Raw genomic sequence first — 13,339 nt, forward strand, 5'->3', positions numbered from 1 at the left:
GTGGAGAAGGTTTATGTGGCGCAAGGTGGAATCCTAGTCCTACTAGGATTCTGTCTCATAACTTGTTTTAATTTGGTTTCCCAAACCAAATCAAATCAAAATTAGATCAACCCAATTAAAATAAGTTTTAACCTAATTAAGAACCTAATTTAATCAGATTAAATTAGATTTAAATCTAATTTAATTTTTTAATCAAATTAGAAATTAGATTGACCCAAGTCCTAGTTGAACTAGGACTAGTCTTTCCTTGCACTTGACTTATCCAATAAACCAATTGGACTTGATCCAATCAAGCCCAAATCAAATCTAATTAAATTATATTTAATTAGACTTAATCTCAGCCCATTGGCTTAATCAAATTAAGCCAATTAGCAATCGAATTGCTAATCGATCCTCCTGCAACACTTGCACTGGGTTAAATATCAATCGTATTGATCATCTAACCCTAGAACGATTCTTAATCGTTGATCAACCATCCGATCGGATCATGAACTCTAATGTGTGTGACCTCATAGGTCCGAACCTAAGCCGGTAGCATAGGAACAAATTCCTATACCAATCGAAGTGATCATCTAGCAATGATACCCGACGACCGGATAGGTCGAATGTGTAGAACAACATCCTTAGAACCCATGCGGATATAGTTTTCATATAATTCATCCCCTTGACCAAAATGATCATAGGACACCCCAGAGCTCAACTGTCAACTCTGATCAGGTTGTCCACATTGTATTTCAAAATATCAAATCTATCTGATGGATTACCCTGGCCAAGATTTTGCTAAATTGAAATACAGCGACTCATTCTTCTCCAACTCTTGGAGTGGTCAATCCCATCTCGATCACACTCTGACTTCGCAAGTACTTGACTGTGCCCAGAAGCCTTCCATTTCTGAATTAAAAATTCAGTTAGTCCAGTACCAAAGCATAGTGAGTTGCTTGCAAGTCACTGAGGTGATCTCAAGTCTAAGGGATACTTATACCTATATCCCATCAGAGACATTCTCGACAGCAGAATGCTCTGGAGTTGGTCACGTTCAATGATGATGTACCTTTACATCTCACCTGTATGCCATACCAGTGTCTCCACACTCTTTGGTTAAGAGGACAACCAACCCATATGGCCTACAGCGACCTATGCTCGATAGAAGCTGTCGTCCTTATTAACAGCCTATCATTTGGTCGTGAACAGTTTTAAGGACTAATCGATAAATCCTCTCTTTATCGAACTTAAATAGTCCTAAGGACTTCATCATAACAACGGAGTTCATTAGAAGATGAAAGCTTATGATGAAAATGCCAAATATATTTTATTTATTAACAAATCAATTACAATACTTGGTTGCTCAACCATCAACAGCTTGACGATTGGCTTTTTGGGACACATTTCCCAACAAGTGAACCTCCCACCTCTTATACTTACCTGGCTAACTAGTTGATCAATCTCCACTTGGAAGGCTTGAAGGGTCATCTTGGAACAGTTAGGAGCTGTCTAGATTTAGGTTAACCCTAGGATAGATTGAGTTTAATTTATTGTTTCACTTGTTTGAAAAATAAAAAAAAAATTTATTAAAATTTAAATTAATTTGGTTACTTTTCTTTAGATTTAGGACTCATTAGGATCTTTTCTTTAGAACTTTTTCTCTTTTCTTTCTTTTTCTTATACATAAAAATTTTTATAAAAAAAATTGTATAAACATCGAGAACCATACACCTCGTGTGTGGAGAAGAGTGTCGGGTCGTCTAGTTAGAATTGAGTCAATTCCTGTTGTTCCAATGGCTGAACCAATCCAACCCATGACCCTTAAGGATTTGTGTTATCCAGTTGGCTCCATCCAACCATCTTGTATCAGGTTGCCACAACCCAAAGCTACCAATTTTGAACTCAAACCTCAAATCATAAATATGCTTCCAAAATTCACAGGATTAGAGGATGCTTATATATTTATTAGAGAATTTGAGGAGGTATGTGCAACCATGAAACTGCAATTAACAGAGGATGAGGTCAAACTTAGATTAATCAACTTTGCCCTTAAGGATAATGCTAAGAAGTGGCTTTATAGTCTGCCAAACCATTCTGTCACTACCTGGGAGGACTTTGTGAGAACATTTTTGAAAAAGTATTTCCCCCATCATAAAACAACTAGGATTAAGAATGAAATAAATCAATTTTACCAACTAGCTGGTGAATCATTTTGGAAGTACTTTGATCGTTTCAAGAATTTTTTGACCCAATGCCCACACCATGGAATAGAAACTTGGAGACTATGCCAGATCATCTATGAGGGGTTAGATTCAAACTCAAGAACCATGCTAGAGTCCATGTGCCAAGGCCAATTTATGGATAAAGAAACTAGTGAAGCTTGACAATTCTTAGAAGACCTAGCCGAGAAAAATTTACAGTGAGAAACAACTAGGGAACCTGATAAAGCTACACCTTCAAGAGGAGGAATGCATCAAATTCAACCAACCCTAGCATCAGAGGCCAAGATTGCAACCTTAACACGTTGATTGAAAGCCTTAGAATACAGAGACCAGCCAATGTAAATCAAATATCTGCACCCATGTGTAAAGGGTGCAATGCACCAGACCATGTCTTAGAAGAATGTTCCTACTCGAATGAGTGTGCAATGGTGAATGCCACCTATCAAGGACCATTGAACAATCCTTATGCACCCACATATAACCCAGGTTGGAGGAATCACCCGAATTTCTCATGGTCTCAGAATCCTAATGTAGGCAATCCAAATTTCAATCAGCAAAATCTAAGGACCAATCCAGTGATGAACAACCCACCAGGCTTCCATGATAATGACAAGAAAATTACCTCTTTAGAGAAAAGCCTAGAAGCCATGATGAAGACACATACCAGCTTTATGCAAACCATGGGTCAACTCATAAATAATAACACCCAAGCTATAGCCCGTTTGGAAATGCAAGTAAGTCAGTTGGCTTCGACCATTAGTGAACGAGAACATGGTAGGTTATCTAGCCAACCTGAGCCAAATCCTAGGAACCAAAATGGTCCACGACCCCAACAAGGAAACCAAGTTAATGGTGTAAATGCCATTCATACCTTAAGATCGGGAAAACAAATAGACAATAAGGTAGTTGCACTTGATGATATAGAGGACTCATTTGTCGAGTCACCTTCTAAAACTACTACCTTTCAACCTCAAGCATCAGAAACTGAAAATTCACCTAGTCTAGTACTTAAAAGTCCTAGAGCTCCTTTTTCAAACAGACTGAAATCCAATAAATCTAAACATTTAGACAAAATTTTAGTGGTATTTAAACAAGTCCAAGTTAATATTCCTCTTTTAGATATAATCCATCAGGTTCCAACTTATGCCAAATTTTTAAAAGATCTTTGCACTAGGAAAAGGACCACTAATGTACCAAAGAAAGCATTTTTGGCTGCAAGTGTCAGTTCATACCTATCTAGCCATGTGCCAATTAAATATAAGGACCCTGGAGCTCCAACAATTTCTTGTGTTATTGGAGAAACCAATATAAAAAAGGCCTTGCTAGATCTAGGAGCTAGTGTGAATACCCTTCCATATTCGGTGTATGAGCAACTAGGATTAGAAAAACTTCAACCTACTGGGATCACATTACAGTTAGCCGATAGATCTCTCAGGATCCCTAAGGGAATGGTCGAGGATGTTCTGATAAAGGTTGAAAATTTTATTTTTCCTGTAGATTTTATTGTTTTAGAGACTGAGCCAGTTGCGAATCCTAAAGGACATATACCTGTCATTTTAGGAAGACCATTCTTAGCTACGGCCAATGCTGAAATCAATTGTCGAAATGGTCTAATGAAGTTATCCTTTGGGAATATGACCATTGAGCTTAATGTTTTTAACTTAGAACAGGAATCCTTTTCTCATGCTGATGTCAATGTAGTCCAAGATGGTATTTATGAATCTATTGACATTAGTGATGATGAAGTCGACCTAGAGTCTAACCCCTGGTTAATCCATGAGTCTAAGGATGTCAATGAAATACTTAAAGAAAATTAGATTAATCAGGAATCGACACTTCCTACTGAACCAATCATTGAGATGGTGAAATCATCACCTAAACCATCGATAGAGGAAGCACCCATTTTAGAACTGAAACCCCTCCCAGAACATCTCAAGTATGCATATCTAGGACCCAAAGAAACTTTGCCTGTAATTATTGCATCAGACCTAGATCCCAAACAAGAGGAGTTAGTAGCAGTTCTAAAAGCAAATCAAGAAGCAATAAGTTGGACCATAGCAGATATCAAAGGAATAAGCCCTTCTATAGTTCAACATAGAATATACTTAGAGGAAGAGGCTAAACCAACAAGAGAAGCCCAAAGAAGGCTTAATCCAGCTATGAAGGATGTAGTTAAAAAAGAGATTCTGAAACTCCTAGATAGTGAAATAATTTATCCTATTTCTGATAGCTCTTGGGTAAGCCCAGTTCAAGTAGTACCCAAGAAATCTGGGGTAACAGTGGTCCAAAATGATGCAAACAAACTTATCCCAACTAGGACCCAAACGGGATGGAGGGTCTGTATAGACTATAGAAAGTTGAATGCTGCGACAAGGAAAGATCACTTTCCTTTGTCATTTATTGATCAAATGTTGGAAAGACTAGTCGGACAAGAGTTTTACTATTTTCTTGATGGATACTCCGGTTACAACCAGATCCCCATAGCCACTGAAGATCAAGAAAAGACTACATTCACCTGTCCATTTGGTACTTTTGCCTATAGATGAATGCCCTTTGGACTATGTAATGCACCGGCAACCTTCCAGAGATGCATGATCAGCATATTTTCAGATATGATAGAACGATTTCTAAAAATTTTTATGGATGACTTTTCTATTTTTGGCCTAACCTTCTCCGAGTGTCTGAATCACCTGCAATTAATTCTAGAACGATGTAAGGAGAAGCACTTAGTTCTCAACTGGAAAAAATGTCAGTTTATGGTCAAACAGGGAATAGTTCTTGGTCATGTCATTTCTAAAAAGGGGATTGAAGTGGACAAGGCCAAAATAGATCTAATTGCAAGTCTTCCACCACCTAAATCTGTGAAAGAAATACGTTCATTTTTAGGTCATGCTGGATTCTATAGAAGGTTTATTGCCAACTTTAGCAAAGTAGCACGTCCACTGACTAATCTTTTGGCAAAGGATACCAAATTTGAATTTACTCATGAGTGCTTGGAATCTTTTAAATTTCTAAAAAAAGCACTTGTATCAGCTCCAATCATTCATCCTCCTATCTGGTCTGAACCATTTGAATTAATGTGTGATGCGTCCGATCATGTTGTGGGCGCAATCTTAGATCAACGGATAAATAAGCTGCCTAGAGTGATATATTATGCAAGTAAAACCTTAAATGATACGCAGCTTAACTACACCACAACTGAGAAGGAGTTCCTTGCCGTTGTCTTTGCTTTAGAAAAATTTAGATCTTATTTGGTTGGGACCCACACCATTGTTTACATCGATCACTCAGCCATTAGACATCTCCTAGCAAAGAAGGATGCCAAGGTACGCTTAATCAGATGGATTTTGCTCCTTCAAGAATTTGACCTAGAAATTAGGGACAAGAAAGGCACTGAGAACGTTGTAGCAGATCATTTGTCCCGAATTCCAGTCACACCATCTAGTGAACCACCCATCAATGAATCTTTCCCAGATGAGCAACTCATGTCTGTGTCTACTGAACCTTGGTTTGCTGATATTGTAAATTATTTAGCCATAGGTAAGATACCTTCTCATTGGACTAAGCAGGATAAATATAAATTCTTTGCCCAAGTGAAGTATTTCATTTAGGATGATCCTTATCTTTTTAAACAATGTCCTGATCAAATTTTTAGAAGGTGTATCCCAGATAACGAAGTCATGAATATTTTATCTTTTTGTCATGATCAAGCATGTGGGGGTCACTTCGCATCTAAGAAAACTGCTGCTAAGGTTCTCCAATGTGGTTTTTATTGGCCCAATTTGTTTAAGGATGCTCATGAATATTGTAAAAGTTATGCTCAATGTCAGAAAATGGGTCGAATCACCAAGCGACACATGATGCCACTCAACCCAATCTTGGTAGTTGAAGTTTTTGATGTTTGGGGGATCGATTTCATGGGACCATTTCCAAATTCCTTTGGAAATGAATATATTCTAGTAGCAGTTGATTATGTTTCAAAATGAGTAGAAGCAATTGCATGTAGAACACCTGATAGCAAAATGGTCATTAAGTTTCTTAAAGAAAATATTCTCTCCCGTTTCGGTATTCCTAGGGCAATCATTAGTGATCGGGGAACCCATTTTTGTAACCGACCTTTTGCAACATTGATGAAAAAGTATAATGTCACCCACAAATTGGCCACACCATATCATCCTCAAACTAGTGGGCAAGTTGAAGTGTCAAACTGACAAATCAAACAGATCCTGGAAAAAACTGTTAGTGCCAATAGAAAGGATTGGTCTTTGAAATTAATTGATGCACTTTGGGCATACCGAACCACTTTCAAGACCAATCTAGGAATGTCTCCTTATAGGATTGTGTTTGGTAAACCATGTCACTTACCTATTGAGATAGAACACAAAGCCATGTGGGCCATCAAACAACTAAATACAAATTTGAACGACATTGGAAACCATAGGAAGCTTCAGTTGAATGAATTAGAAGAACTTAGAAATGAAGCCTATGAAAATGCAAGGATATACAAGGAACGAACCAAAGCATTTCATGATCAATCAATTATGAGAAAAACTTTCAATATCAGACAAAAGGTGCTCTTATATAACTCTAGATTACATCTGTTTCTAGGAAAGCTTAGGTCTAGATGGACAGGACCATTTTTAGTAAAAGAAGTCTTTTCACACGGAACTGTTGAGATAGAAAACCCAAGTAATGGTGTTATCTTTAAAGTTAATGGTCAACGATTAAAACCATTCTTGAAATTACCTGTCGAGACTGTTGAAGATGCCATGGTTCTTTATGAACCAACTTATTCTGATTAAATTGCTTCAAGGTTTGGTCTGGCTGAAGACATAAAACTTAGCGCTTCTGGGAGGCAACCCAGCTTATTTAATTTCTAATGCTTTCTTTGTTTTCAGTTTGCTTAGGATAAATAAATTAGATAAACTCCATTGGAGACAATGTCGGTCAAGTTGGGGGGAGAGCTTGAACAAAATCAGGTGTTATCATTTCCTTTTCCTTCCACTATGAGTTATTTCTTGCATTTAATATATTAAAAAAAAAAATTGAAATAAATTAATCTAGAAAAGAAATAAGAGTAAGTTAGAAAGTATTTGCTAATAAATGTAATGAGTCACGAAGAACATTAGCTGGTTAGACTCTTGATGGCCTAGGTCATTTAAAGACTATTAGCACTTCCAATTGCACATGCACACTAACAAGGTAAAGTAGGTGTTAATTGTAAGGCCAATTAAGGATTTGAGTATTATTTAAATTAGATAATTTTCTCTACACCCCAATTGAAGAAATTTGAATTTAAGGAAAGAGCTACCTGCCTGAAATAAAATGCAAAACACAGAGTAAATATAGATTGCCCTAAGCCTAGTAACCGGATCTCTTCACCTAAGTCAAGTGTTGAGATTCGCATCAAACGATGGTGGGAAGGCCAGGATGCTCAGTAAAAAAAAAAAAAAATAGTGTGAAAGCTATCTTAGTTCTTTGTTTAATCTGGGGTGTATAGAAAATTAATCGAACTAAGTTATAAAAAATGATACAATTGGCCTGTACAAGTTAATACTGAAATACTAAGTTAGTTATCACTCACACAAGTACTATAAAACTTTAAGTGTACTCTAAGAAAGCTCCTAAGTAGACTGACTACCGATTCTAATTCGAAGCTCATTACTTAGTAATACTAGAAAATTTCTTGAATTTTGATCTTAAATTAATTTGCAAAGGAACGATCTTTTTGGAATATAATCTTATTTTGGTACATTGCTAAGGGACTAGCAATGATTAAGTTGGGGGGTGTGATTTATGTCACAAATTGACATAAAAAGTATCAATTAATATCTAAATTATCTAACTTTATTAGAAAATTGATACTTGTTATTATATTTTGCAGAAGAAGAGGTCATCAATAGAAAGAACAAGGAAAGAGGATTCCAATGACGTAAATTTTACGCAAAACGGAGTTAAATTGACCCAGGAATTGAAGAATGAAGAAAGAAGACTGAATTGGGTCAAACCCGAGTCAAATCAGGTCAAAATTGGTAAAAAATCAATTGATTTGATGATCTGGTTAGCCGCCTAGTCCACAGCAACAGGCGCCTGGACCATGGACCCATCGGCGCACCATAAACCAGCCAATCAATGAGTCTCGGCTCACCGCAACGCATCGCGAGCCTGATCCACGCACGCGGTCCAGGGCTCATGAGGAGAGAGAAGAAGGTCCGAAGGGCAACTTGGTAACTTCACATCACTCGATGGTCCGATCTTCTCTGATCAAGATCCAACGCTCCACATTTTTGCACCATCGAACGGCCACCATCGCAGCTGCTCAAGATCCAACCATAATCAAGGCAATTGCAAGAATCAATAAACATTAGGACAACACGGGATCCTTCTGCAGTGTGATCCAACGGCAGCGCTTCACCCAGATCATGATCCGACGGCCTAGAATCGCTTCTGGCTTGATTTATTAGATGAATTGGGTCCTTTAGATGAAGATCGGATGGCTGAAATAATTTTTAGGATTTCTTGATGGATTTAAGTGCTTTTTGAGCGAGATTTGAGCCCCTAAACCCCCCTAACAGCCCTCTAAAATCTCTTAGTCCCACATCTAAAGTTTTGAAAACCTTATAACCCCCAAATGCCTATAAAAAGCCCCCAAAGGCTCTTATTTTAAGGAAAGTCAGAATCCTTAAAATGAGGGCCTTTGGGGGCTTTTTATAGCCATTTGGGGGTTATAAGATTTTCAAAACTTTAGATGTAGGACTAAGAGGTTTTAGAGGGCTGTTAGGGGGGTTTAGGGGCTTAAATCTCGCTCAAAAAGCACTTAAATCCATCAAGAAACCCTAAAAATTGTTTCAGCCATCCGATCTTCATCTAAAGGACCCAATTCATCTAATAAATCAAGTCGGAAGCGATTCTGGGCCGTCGGATCACGATCTGGGTGAAGCGCTGCCGTTGGATCGCGCTGCAGAAGGATCCCGTGTTGTCCTAGTGTTTATTGATTCTTGCAATTACCTTGATTATGGTTGGATCTTGACCGGCTGCGATGGTGGCCGTCCGATGGCGCAAAAATGTGGAGCGTTGGATCTTGATCAGAGAAGATCGGACCATCGAGTGATATGAAGTTACCAGGTTGCCCTTCGGACCTTCTTCTCTCTCCTCATGAGCCCTGGACCGCGCGCGTGGATCGGGCTCGTGATGCGTTGCGGTGAGCCGAGACTCGCTGATTGGCTGGTTTATGGTGCGCCGATGGGTCCATGGTCCAGGTGCCTATTGTTGTGGACCAGGCGGCTAACCAGATCACCAAATCAGTTGATTTTTGATCAATTTTGACCTGATTTGACTCGGGTTTGACCCAATTGAGTCTTCTTTCTTCAGTCTTCAATTTCTGGGTCAATTTAACTCCATTTTGCGTAAAATTTGCGCCGTTGGAATCTTCTTTCCTTGTTCTTTCTATTGATGACCTCTTCTTCTACAAAATATAATAACAAGTATCAATTTTCTAATAAAGTTAGATAATTTAGATATTAATTGATACTTTTTATGTCAATTTGTGACATAAATCACAATATCTTAAGATACTTAAGATTAGGCATATTTTCTCTCCATATCTCATATGGAGTGCTTGGCACAGATTTTGAAGATACTTTATTCAGGATATAGATAGCAATTTCTAGGGCATATCCCCAGAAGGAAATTAGCAAATCTGTAAGACACATCATGGATCGCACCGTATCTAATAAAGTGCGATTCCTCCTTTCTGCTATACCATTTAGCTGTGGTGTATAGGGAGGGGTCCATTCTGAGAGAATTTTATTTTCTTTAAGATGATCTAAAAATTCATTGGATAAGTATTCTCCTCCATGATCAGATCGAAGGATTTTAATACTTTTTTCAGTTTATTTCTCGACTATACTTTGATACTCTTTTAATTTATCAAAGGCTTCGGATTTATGTTTCATAAGATACACATATCCAAATATAGATAAATCATCAGTGAACATTATAAAATAAGAGTATCCTCCTCTGGTTTCTATTATCACAGGACCACATACATCAGTATGTACAAGTCCTAATAACTCACTTGTCCTTTCTCCATGTCCACTAAATGGAGTCTTAGTCATTTTTTCCATAAGACAAGATTCACAAATACCTAATGATTCATAATCATAAGGATCAAAGAACTCTTTTTTGTATAACTTGTTAATCCTTGTCTCACTTATATGACCAAGTCGATAATGCCAAAGTAAAGTATTATTCAACTCTTCTCTCTTTTGCTTTTTACTTTCATTAATATAAAAAATATTATCATTACAAATAATTTTATTAGAAAAAGAAATTGAGCAACTATTGCTCTTTCCATTTGATTTGATTAGAATTTAATCTAACCGATCTTGATCTAATCGAGCTAATCCAATTTCAGCAATTAGAACTCTTTCTAATTGGTGATTGAATTAAACTCTTTAATTTGATCAAATCCATAAGACAAAATTGACGTCTAGCAACGTATCATGTCTACCTGAAAGATATAAAATTTTTAATAAAAATATCAAAAATACCCTTCAGTGGAAAGTTACCATGCAATTTGATCCTGCGATCTCCTTGCACCCCGAATATGACTCTGGATATGGAATGATGTCAAATCCAATATCATACTCATATTTCTCTCAATATTATATAAAATTCAATTAATAAATTTTTAAAAACTTTTTCTAATTTTTATTCTACTTTGATCAAAGGCTTCCTGAATCATCAATCGATCAGAGCAAGTAGGATGCGATCTCCTCTTATCAGGAGTGATTGATTCCATGTTGACCTACTCACAATCTCCATACACATTCTACCATATCTAGAATACCCCATACATAACTAAGTCATGAATGAGTATGAACCAAAAAATATGGATTCATGTATACAAGGTTCTATGATAGTCTCAGGTCAAAGGTTTACATGTACAACTTCCACTATAAGAAAATATCTCTTGACAGGTAAGTAAATTTCATAAGATGTTTCTTAAGTCGGATCAATTCAGTGAACTCATTCTCTAATGAGCACCAACTTTCTTTTATTAGTATCTCACACAAGTGACTTATGAGATCTGCCACCCTCTCCATCGAGCATACATAGAAAATACTAATCTATCCAGAACATTGATCCCCGACTCAATGCTCCTATGACTAGAAATATTCTAAATCAAGATTTTTAAGATTTTAAGTCTCATAGGTATGATCTCATCATAATCTTAAACCCATTTTTCTGATTTATGGAGTTCATCATAATCATTACTAAAGTAAGATGCAACATATGATGAAAAATACCTTTTATTATTTAAAGAGTCAATACATAAGTCTGAAAGATTATAAGAAAAATCCATCAAAATATAAATTTTGATTGGCTTGTAGGGCATATTCTTTTCAATCATCAAACCTCATCATCAATCATATGATAGATTCAATTAGCTCGAGTCTGTATTGATTCTCATAGAAACTTTTTTTCATTAATCATACTGCTATGGCCATAGACTTAAGGACTCAGCTTCTTAAATTTTATAGGACTATTCCTTTCTGTTAGGATCGATAGATTCCATCTAGGTGCACACCCTACACCTATAGTGGATCAACTGTTATCAACATCCACTACAAGAACTCATTGAGTCAATATTTTTGTATAGTCAAACTTCAGTAGCCTCGCTACGAGTAGCTGTAACACCACAGATCAAAGGATCAGTCATACTACTACAGCATCAAGAAAGTCACTAACGAGTGAGCAGACATCCATGTGACTTCACATATTGATCATGCTCAGTGCTAGTTGTTCTCTAACAACCACTTGCACTCTTGCTCCAGTATCACTACACCGCAGACTCGAGACTCATCTATCCAAAAGAAATGATTAATGTACTAATCTATCCAGATCAATCACCATCTCCATGATGATCCTATGATCAGGAGTAATTTAGAAATTAACCATCAATGACACATATCTCAAATTCTGAATTCTTTAAAAATATATATCATTATCTTGTTAATCTCTTGGATGATTCATAGACACATAAAATATGAATGGTAATATAAGTGCTCTTTAAGTACAAATCCATATCCTAGTAATATGATATGTGTCAGCCAAGATTGGCTTCTAGGGTATACATCCAACAATCTTTCATTTGCACTAAAGCCAATCTGCCATATACCAAGCCTCATCTTCTCAAGATAGGCTTTAGTCTTCGGCTAGCTAAGTGACTTATTAGTGGGTTAACCACATCTCATGTGGAGTTTGCTCTCTATACCTCTATATATTTCTATTTGAGATAGTCATGTATTCTGTTACTCTATATGCTTGGATATCTGGTGAGACCTAGGCTCCTTAGCAAGGGTTATGGTGCTATTATCTTTGTAGTATAGTATCATAGCATCTGATAACATGACATCCAATTCTGTAACTAATATTAGAATCAGAATACATCCTACACATCTACTATATACTCAGATTCCATCGATTGATTGCTTGGAACCTTTCCAAGATACCGACATAGGAACACACCTCATGATGTAGACATTCTACCATTTAACATCAGATATTAATCTGAATTAGTGTATCCTCCCAGTTCTAGCTTTAACCCTTCTCCAAAATTAAGAACAAATCTTTAGTTCTTCTTAAGTACTTAAGGATGTTTTCATAGTAATCTAGCGCTCTTAGCCTAGATACACCTGATATCTACTCGTGACATTCACAGTATTAACTATATCAATTCAAGTATATTGCATGACATACATCTATGCCCAAGAAGATAGCAGACCCCTCTTCGAGATTTCTATACTAAACCCTTTCAGCATCTACTCTCCGTACTTTATCTGTGAAAACACAAGCATCCAATAACATCTATCTCTATAGATCTTTATATTCTCAGAATATAGAATTCTTGCTTTATATGTTTCATGGAGAATTCTATATATAACCATATTTTAATCGATATCAGTATTGGACACTCCCATTGATCCTTTTGAAAATACATAATTTCTTATTTCTGATCAAACAATTTGATCGTATCATTGAAATGAATGTTCTAACTCTACGATTATTACAGACTTTGTGATCTCTTATCATAAGAAGTGAAATCCATAAGCTACTCCATATAAAAATTT

At 36.7% G+C, this 13,339-nt stretch overlaps 1 non-coding gene across 1 annotated transcript; it reads right to left on the bottom strand.

The window, feature by feature from the left end:
* Positions 1-2,144: 2,144 nt before the first annotated feature.
* LOC140852982 (small nucleolar RNA R71) lies at positions 2,145-2,251 on the bottom strand. Its single transcript, XR_012136059.1, has one exon. It is a non-coding gene; the product is annotated as a small nucleolar RNA R71 (small nucleolar RNA).
* Between the last annotated feature and the right edge of the window lie 11,088 nt (positions 2,252-13,339).

The sequence above is a fragment of the Elaeis guineensis genome, chromosome 12 (genome assembly GCF_000442705.2).
Source record: "Elaeis guineensis isolate ETL-2024a chromosome 12, EG11, whole genome shotgun sequence".
In the NCBI taxonomy this organism is placed as follows: Eukaryota; Viridiplantae; Streptophyta; class Magnoliopsida; order Arecales; family Arecaceae; genus Elaeis; species Elaeis guineensis.